The sequence below is a fragment of the Octopus bimaculoides genome, chromosome 24, assembly GCF_046866305.1.
Source record: "Octopus bimaculoides isolate indiv1 chromosome 24, ASM4686630v1, whole genome shotgun sequence".
NCBI classification, from domain to species: Eukaryota; Metazoa; Mollusca; class Cephalopoda; order Octopoda; family Octopodidae; genus Octopus; species Octopus bimaculoides.
In genome coordinates this window covers 6,037,298-6,047,297 of record NC_142951.1, presented here as the reverse complement: position 1 = coordinate 6,047,297, position 10,000 = coordinate 6,037,298, and the positions used below count along the sequence as shown (strand labels likewise).

At 36.1% G+C, this 10,000-nt stretch overlaps 1 protein-coding gene across 1 annotated transcript in view; it reads left to right on the top strand.

The window, feature by feature from the left end:
• The window catches only part of LOC106873254 (neuropeptides capa receptor), a 107,836-nt gene that overhangs the window by 59,543 nt on the left and 38,293 nt on the right, over window positions 1-10,000 (top strand). Inside the window, exon 2 of the mRNA XM_089340904.1 lies at window positions 2,160-2,318. The gene's annotated coding sequence lies outside the window, so the exon portion shown is untranslated. The remainder of the gene's footprint in view (window positions 1-2,159; window positions 2,319-10,000) is intronic.

The window sequence follows — 10,000 nt, the reverse complement described above, 5'->3', positions numbered from 1 at the left end:
AAAGTTGATGGCACGATAAAGAAGTTCACACATACAAGGACATGATACGATACAAATGTATTAAATTTAGTTTAAGGGTCTTTCCACACTTCATTTCCACACACACACACACACACACACCACACACTCTCTCTCTCTCTCTCTCTCCCTCTCTCCCTTTCTCACTCACTGTCTTCTGTATAACACACACACACACACACACACAGACGCTCTTATACACACATATCTCTCTTTATAACAGCCTTCAGACGTTCCACCTTATATTGTACCACAAACACCAGACAATGTAAAACCTCCAGTGAAACTCTGCACTACGTTGGTACTATTGCAAGGGTAAAATATAACACTAAAATTTTCGTTGGGCGCGAATAGATACAGAGATGATATGATATAATATAATCTTTTCTACTAAAGGTACAAGACCCGAAATTTTGGGGGAGGGAGGCAGGCGATTAGATTGACCCCAGTATGCAGCTGGTACTTACTTTATCGACCCCGAAAGGATGAAAGGCAAAGTCGACTTCGGCGGAATTTGAACTCAGAACATGAAGACAGACGAAATGCCGCTAAGCATTTTGTCCGGCGTGCTAACGATTCTGCCAGCTCGCCGCCTTTGGGTGATCAAAATAATGGCTTCAGATTTTAGCAAAGGGCTTGCAGTTTTTTGGGGGGGTTTTGGGGTTGTTGTTTTTTTGTAGTTGAGAGGGAAGTCGATTACATCGACCTCAGAAAGGCAAAGTCAACCATGATGGAATGCAAAGGCAGACAAAATGCCGCTAAGCATTTTGTCCGGCGTGTTTGTGTGTGTATGTGTGTGTTGGGATAAATAACACAGCAACTCGGATGTTGCTCAACCGGCTGAAAATAACAGCTAAATCTTTTTAGAATCACAACTTACAGTGTTAAGAAGGAAGGACACATTAGATATTGCAGTTTTCTCACTTAGAGAAAAGATGGAAATAGTCACGGTTGGAAATTATTTTCATCAAAATCTTGGTCGATCAGAGCTCACCAGAAGCCAGACAACATGTGCAAGAGTCGATGCCCTTTCGCACACGCTCAGTCTGCTAGAAATAGCAGTTGTATCATTCTTAAATTAAAACTCACTGCCTTACATAAAACAAATTTATGAAAAAAAAAAAAAGTAAGACAACAAGATCCATTTCCGAATATGGTACAAGAGATACAAAACATATGGGATGGTCATTGTTAGAATGCTTTTGATCTTAAGTTACTTCCGTTAGGTGTAACCTGGGACAAAATATCAATAACAACAGCAGCAATACACAGAAAAAAAAAATGGTTAAAATTCTTGAAACTTTGGAAGCATCAGGCAAAAAAATCGAAAGCGAAACCATCCAACACAGATTCTGCGTTTTCAATCTTTTAGAGAAAAGAACGAAAATATCGGGGTGGGTGGGGGGTTTTTTTTTTTGGGGGGGGGGGGGGGGTTTGGCGTTTTTTTTTTTCTGTCTGCCAAACTTTAACATGAAACTCTATATTGTTCTTCAACTAAAGATTCCAATGGTGGAATTTTGCTTCTTTTGGTAAAAAAAAGAAAGACGCTAACACCTTTGTCTTTTAACTATAAAAGAAAAAAAACCAGAAGAAATATAACACGCGCATACACGTACATAGGTTTGTCTATCTATTTATATTGAGTGTAATATGTATTTGATACATACATACATACATACATACATATACATATATATATATATATATATATATATATATATATATATATATATATATATATATATATATATATATATATATATATATATATAATACAAATAATAAATGAGTATATGCATATATACGTACATGTATGTACATACCTACATCTACATGTATATATAGATGCATATCTGGGTACAGGACGTTGCGAAAAAAAACGTGGACAAAATGATAAACAGAGTACAGAAAGCACACAGGCCACATAGAGAACATTTCCTTCATCAGGCGCCACCATTCTAAAACTAAGCGTTTTGAAGAGTTGTGTATGTATGTATATATATATATATATATATATATATATATATATATATATATATATATATGCATATATATATGTGTGTATATGTTTAGCCCACTATGGGCAATAAAGAAATAAATATTAAGCTTAAATTCACTATTTTCTTTTTTCTTTTTTCCAGGTCAGGTGTTGTGGTCTTTCTTCACAAGCGAAAGGAAGAACCGAGTGGAACTTTCTCGAAGACTTTCTGAATATAGAATACAGAGTACTTGGTTAATTTACGAAGGGACGTACACAAGAGACACAACACCAACAGTACTCAAACTAACAGATCTTTCAGGTAAATATTTCTGTATATTTGTTTATTTATTCATTTTAGTTTTAATCATGGAACACAATTTACTAAAAAAAAAAAAATGGCCGCAATTTATTTTGCGCTTGTCTCTTGATTTTTTTTCTTTTTGTTTTATTTTTGCGGTGTATGTGTACAAGTCAAATCCCAGACACTCTCAAGAATTCTTCATTGCTATTATGTAGACTCACTGGAATGGGATCCCCAATTTACTATTTTGTCGCATGCCCCCCAACTCCAAAGAAAAATATCATCTATGGACCCCGGTTGAGAACCACTGGAAACGATTGTAACGAGTACGCAACGTCGATACCGACGGAGATCCATTTTCGTTTTGTCTTGGTCAGTTTTTTTGTTTCCTTCTTATATTTATTTCTTTTCTATGGGAACAGAGAACGTGTGTGAGCAATTTTTGCTTTGTGTACAACTTTCAGTCGCTTTAATCAAACAATGAAGATGTCCAAGGAATTCTTCTTTTTGTGTCCACGAACAAAAAACTACATACATACATACATATATACATATATATATATATATATATATATATATGTGTGTGTGTGTGTGTGTATATATATGCATATATATATATATTCATGCATATATATATATATATATATATATATATGTATATATATTCATGCATACATATATATGTATGCATATATATGTATGCATGTATATATATATACATATATATATATATGTGTATGCATACATATATATATATGTATATATGTATATATATGTATATATATGTGTATATATATATATATATATATATATATATATATATATATATATATACATACGTATGCATGTATATGTATGCATGTATATATATATATATGCATGTATGCATATATATATATATATATATATATATATATATATATATATATAGAGAGAGAGAGAGAGAGAGAGAGAGAGAGAGAGAGAGAAACTGAGAGAGGGAGAAGGGAGAGAGAAAGAGAGAGACATACACAAACAGAGTAAAATAATAACGATGATGATGGTGATGATGATGATGATGATGATGATGATGATGATGACGACGACAACAACGGTGATAATGGTGATATAAATAATGGTAAATTGATGAACCAGCATCATCCTGCTTTCTTCATCATCTTCCAAGTAAAATCAATGCGTCCCTTATTCCCTGATTCTCCCACTTCTCATGTCTTTTATAGTTTTTGGTCTTACTCATGTTATTGTTTTCGTTGTTGTTCTTGTTGTTGTTGCTACCGTTAGTGATGGTGGTGGTGGTGGCGGTGGTGGCGGCGGGGGAGGTATCTTTTGGCGGGAATTTTTGCTCTGTTTTCCTTTCGTTTTATTTTTGTTGTTTTTTATTTATGTTTTTCTTTTCCATGTCTGCTGAATCGAACCTTGCAACATTCATACCTCCCTACTCCTACATACCTCGCAATACTCCCCATCTCTCTCTCTCTCTCTCTCTCTCTCTCTCTCTCTCTCTCTTTCTTTCTCCCCACGCACCTTTCACTAATTGGTCTACTCTTCCTGCCACTCGTTCTAAAGAAACTTCTTTTCTTGCTACTCATGTTTCTGATTCCAGTATTCCTTATGCTGTTTCTGCCTCTCCACCCACCGTTCCACCCACCCACCCTCTCTCTCTCCCTATCTCTCTCTTTCTTTCTCTTTCTCTCTCCATCACATTCTCTTTCTCTCTTTCTCTCCATCATTATTTCTCTCTCTTTCTCTCTTTATCTCTCTCTCTCTCTCTTTATCTCTCTCCCTCTCTCTTTTTATCCTTCTCTCTCTCACGCTCTATTTGTTTCCACCCCTCTCTCCCTCCTTTCTCTTTCCCTCTCTCTTTCTCTCTCTCTCTCTTTCTCACTTTCTCCCTCTTTCTCCTCCCACTCCCTCTCTCTAATATCTCATCTAACTTCTCCCATAATTTTCAAAGCATGCACAACTTCACACGCACACGCACGCACGCACGCACATACAAAGGCACGAATACATACATATATATATACACGAGTATGTGCATATATATACGTGTGCACGCGTATGAGAGTATATACATCCATGTATAATTCATGGTTTATTGTTTATTTTGTCTTACATAAACATAAAAACTACTCAATCCAGTCATACACGCATATATATATATGTGTGTATATATGTATATATATATATATATATATATATATATATATATATATATATATATATATATATATGTGTGTGTGTGTGTGTGTGTGTATGTATGTATATGTATATATGCATATATATACATAAATACATGCATATGTATTTATGTATATATATGCATATGTACATATATATATGGGTGTATATATGCGTATGTATATACATAATACATGCATGTTTATACATACATATATATATGTATGCACATATATGTATATACATGCTTACATACATTTATATACGTGTTCGTATACATATAAAAATGTATATATATGTATATTTATATATATTTATACACACACACATTAATGTATACGCACACGCGCAGATATGTATGTATGTATGTATGTATGTATATGTGTGTATATATATATATATATTTTTATATATATATATATATATATATATATATATATATATATATATATATACACACACATACACATATATTTATGTATACACGCAAGTGCACATTTATACGTATATATATATATACGCACACACTCACACACACACGCACGCACACACTCACACTCACACACACACTCACACACACATACATACGTATTTACATGGAGACAGACATACACACTTACAAGAATTCACGCACACATACGTACCTCTCTCCACTCTCCACTCTCCGATTCCTCACTCTCCACTCTCCGATTCCTCACTCTCCACTCTCACTCTCCACTCTCACTCTCCAGTCTCCACCTTCCACTCCACTCACCCTCGCCATACCAATCTATAACTCTAAAAAACAAAAAGAAAAGGCAAAAACTCTTCTCTATTTTACTGCGAGGACAGTCCACCATTCTTCCAACACTTTTTCTAGAACCTTCCCTTAGTTCCTCCTCCCCTTCCTCCTAATTCCATGCTCCACGACATCCCTTGGTCTCAGATTCCCCCCTCCCTCTCTCTCTCTCCCTATCTCTCCCTCTCTCTCTCTCTCTCTCTCTCTCCATCCTACTGTGTCTTATAGTCTGCAATTAAAAAACATGCAGCATTGCATTAATGTACGCATTACAAGCCCGCCATTGCAATAATTTTCGTTCCTGCTATTTTACGACCTAATTCTTCGTTTCCCTAATTGTCTACCAATATATATACACACATATATATATATGTCTGTATATACATACATACATACATACATACATACATATATATATATATATATATATATATATATATATATATATATATATATATATATATGCACATATATGTGTATGTATATATAGAGAGACATATTTGTGTGTATGTGTGTACACATTATTGTTATTATTATAGATAGATATATAGATAGATGCAGACAGAGAGACAAATATCTGTCTATATATTTGCGTATCTTTTTATCTTCCTATTTCTGTCTAGGTACCTATTAACCTATCAAACTCACCTTCTGTCTGCGTTTATATCTATACATTAATCTGTCTGTCTCTCTTCTTACCTGTCCATTTATGCATCTATCTTTCAATTTGACTTACGTGTCTATCTTTCAATCTGCTTCTCTGTCTCTCTATTAGCCTGCCTGTTTGTCTATCTATCTATTTGTCTATCGCTCTACTTATCTATCCGTCTATCTCTCTATCAGTCTGTCTGCCTTTTTAATTTATTCAAAAATCCCTAAGCTGGTTGTTTCATTAGTAGGCGGGTTGGCTTATTGCCTAACTGTCTTGCCAGCTGTTTTGTTGGCCGGCTGGCTGAATAGATAGATAGATGGATGGCTGCATAGATCATTGGCTGCATGGATGAATGTATGTTTGAGCAGATGTTTGTTGTCACCTGCCTAACTGTTCCTAAGAATCATGTCCGCATTGATAACGAACTGATCACTTCTGTTCGATTAGGTTCCTTTCCGTTCGTCACTTTGAAACACTATCCCTGCTGTGTGAAAGAGTAAGGAAGCAATAAGACTCCTCCCACCCTCTCTCTAATCCCGGATATAGATAGATAGATAGATAGATAGATAGATAGATAGATAGATAGAGAGATATCACTGGGTCAACCAGACTATCGAATGTTGTTACACACTGCTTGTTATAATGCACTTCCACGCATTGCTGTAGCTTTCGAACGATATCACCCACTGACTAGGCGGGTAGATTCAACGAAGCGCCAGTCCTGTCGCATTTGCAGCTGGGTGGACTGGGCCAACGGGAAATGGTTTTGCTTCAGAATACAACATAGCGCCGGTCTTGGAATCATAGCCACGACCGATAGAATAAGTACTAGGCTTACAAAGAATAAGCTCTGGAGTCGATTTGCTCGATTAAAGGCGGTGCTCCAGCATGGCCGCAGTCAAATGTCTGAAACAAGTAAAGAATAAAGAATAAAGAATATATATATATATATATATATATATATATATATATATATATATATATATATATGTTATCAGCCCTTTCACTCTTATTCGTTCATTTCACTCTTCATTCTTTCGTTCCCTCTTTCTCACATTTCATTGCCTTCTCTTCTTGCTCACTTTCCCTCCACTTTTCACTTCACTGTATCCCTGTCAGTTTTTCTCGCCTCTCCTTAATTCTTTTTTCCCTCTGCCTCTACCTCTCTCTCTTCTCTTCCCACGTGACCGGCGTTCGGCCAAGCCTTACTTTCTTTCTTGGCCGATCGTTGTCCGTGCAACATCGATATTCCTCCCTGTGCTTGTGAAATCATGTATCCCTGCCGTAAGGCTTTATTTCCACACACGCCAGCTTGATTTAATTCGTCCTTAGTTGAAAGACACCTGTTATTATGTCCTGTTATTATTTTTATTGTATTTGTGTAACATTGTCTGTTTTTTTCCGTCCTTGTTTTCGTATACAATCGCTGCTTTCTTCCAAGGAATATAATCCTCTTAGCTTCGTTTTTCCGTGGGGCTGTCCAGATTTGAACAATCTCGAGTAAAATCAGCCGAAATTGCGAAGATAATCTTGTACTCGACTGAGGAAAGAAAATTCCGAATGACCCGTCCTTGTTTTCTTTGTATCGTCTATCTGGATGTTTTGATATATATATATATATATATATATATATATATATATATATATATATATATAGAGAGAGAGAGAGAGAGAGAGAGAGAGAGAGAGAGAGACCAACAGACAGACAAATAGATAGGTAGAGTGAGAAAGAAAGAGGAAGAGAGACAGATAGAGAGATGGGGAGAGACTGGTGTTTTCTCTTAGGGTCAAGATTCCTAACATAACGTTTTAAAATAGCAACCATGACACTCCTCAGCGGCGATGTGATTGTTTCAATTCCAACTTGAAGATATCATATCGAGTCACATGCCGAGCCAAGTACAGTTCAGAGATTAAAATAGACTAAACGCAAATAACATTGTTTTTTGGTGATAAATTTAGCCTCTATTGTATTAATCATTCTTTTATCTTTTTTTTTTTTTTTTGCTCTTGATGGTTTAGTCAGATGCTGAAGGACAGCTTTTGCCAATAAACCTTTCTGTGATGTTGTTGTTGATGTTGTTGTTGGCACTCCGTCGCTTACGACGTCGAGGGTTCCAGTTTGATCCGATCAACGGAACAGCCTGCTCGTGAAATTAACGTGCAAGTGACTGAGCACTCCACAGACACGTGTACCCTTAACGTAGTTCTCGGGGATATTCAGCGTGACACAGAGTGTGACAAGGCTGACCCTTTGAAATACAGGCACAACAGAAAGAGGAAGAAAGAGTGAGAGAAAGTTGTGGTGAAAGAGTACAGCAGGGTTCGCCACCATCCCCTGCCGGAACCTCGTGGAGCTTTAGGTGCTTTCCGCTCTATAAACACTCGCAACGCCCGGTCCGGGAATCAGAACCGCGATCCTAAGACTGCGAGTCCGCTGCCCTAACCACTGGGTCATTGCGCCTCCACTTAAAAATTAAGTATAGTCAGACTACCCAGTACAGCCATGTGTCTCACTATCCTTTCTGTGATACGTAGAAGGCAATAAGCATCAGATCAGTGACTGACCTGAAAGCTAACAAAATATCAAAGTCCGTTTACGATACATAAGATGTACTACAATCGTTCTAATTTGTCATTTTTTATCTTTGCTGTAATTATCTTTTACTCGTATCAGTCATTAGACTACGGCCATTCTGGGGCAACGCTTTCAAGTCGAATGAATCGACCCGTAGTATTTAACTTTTCTTCTTTTTTAATTGGGTTTTTTTTATATATGTATATCAACGCATTAGAAATATATGTGTGTAAATATGTTTATCTCTGTATTCATTCTGCTAAATTATCTCACCCATACATTCATCCATCCATCTATATTTATTTATTATTTCAAAAATCCATACAAGAAATATATATCCGCCATTTATTTTTTATTCTACATTTTATTTTGTATATTATATTCTGTCTGATTCTTTGTCTGTTTGGATTCTTAATTAGCATAAAGGTTCGAAATTGGAACCGAACAAAGAAATTAATCCAATAAATAAATAAATAGATAAAAACAGAAATGGTAAATTGAACAATGGAAACTTCTTCTTTCTCTGCAATCGAAAAGATCGTCTAAAGTTCGGTAGAGTATATGTCGGAGGTGGAACTGGTGCTGGTGAGTGTCGGAGGTGGGGTTAGCTCGCTCGTCTTTAATTGGTCTCTTCTCATTTTACAGAATGATTATAAAAGATAGATGATAGCCAAAATCTAAAGAACGGATCGGGGTCGGGTGGGGTGGGGAGAGGAGTGGGGGTTGATGTCGGGTAGTGGTGGTGGTGGTGGTGGTGGTGGTGGTGGATGGTTGAGAACCCGGAAGAAGAGATTTCTGTGTTCGAAGATTAGTGAGGAATCGGGATTGAGATTGGGATTGGATGAGGTTAGGGTGGAGGTGGGGTAGTGGGGGGAATGTTAGAGAGACAGGTGGTGGGGCGAGCTGCTGGGTGCGATTTGGTGGTGGTGGTGGAGGTTAGTGGTACTTTAAAAAATATGAAATGAAACCCTCAAAAAGAGAAAAATAATAATAATAATAATAATAATAATAATAATAATAATAATAATAATAATAATAATAATAATAAGAAGAAGAAGAAGAAGAAGAAGAAGAAGAAGAAGAAGAAGAAGAAGAAGAAGAAGAAGAAGAAGAAGAAGAAGAAGGCGGTAGTGGTGGTGGTGGTGGTGAGGTAGAAAATGAATAAAGAAACGAGAGACGTTTGAAACAGGTCGAAGAAGGTAAAAAGTTTATTAAATAAAGAGAGAAAAACTGGTCAGTAAAATAATGATCAAATGAGGAGAAAATTAAATAGACTGAAAAAACATAAGGCTAGATATATATATATATATATATATATATATATATATATATATATATATATATATATATATAGAGAGAGAGAGAGAGAGAGAGAGAGAGAGAGAGAGAGAGAGAGAGATGCATATGAAGATGCACTAACAAACGCCGTTGTCATGACAACGGCTCATTCTAGTAGTAGTAGTAGTAGTGAAAAACGAATATTGTTGGGGAGAAATGAGAAGAGAGAGTAT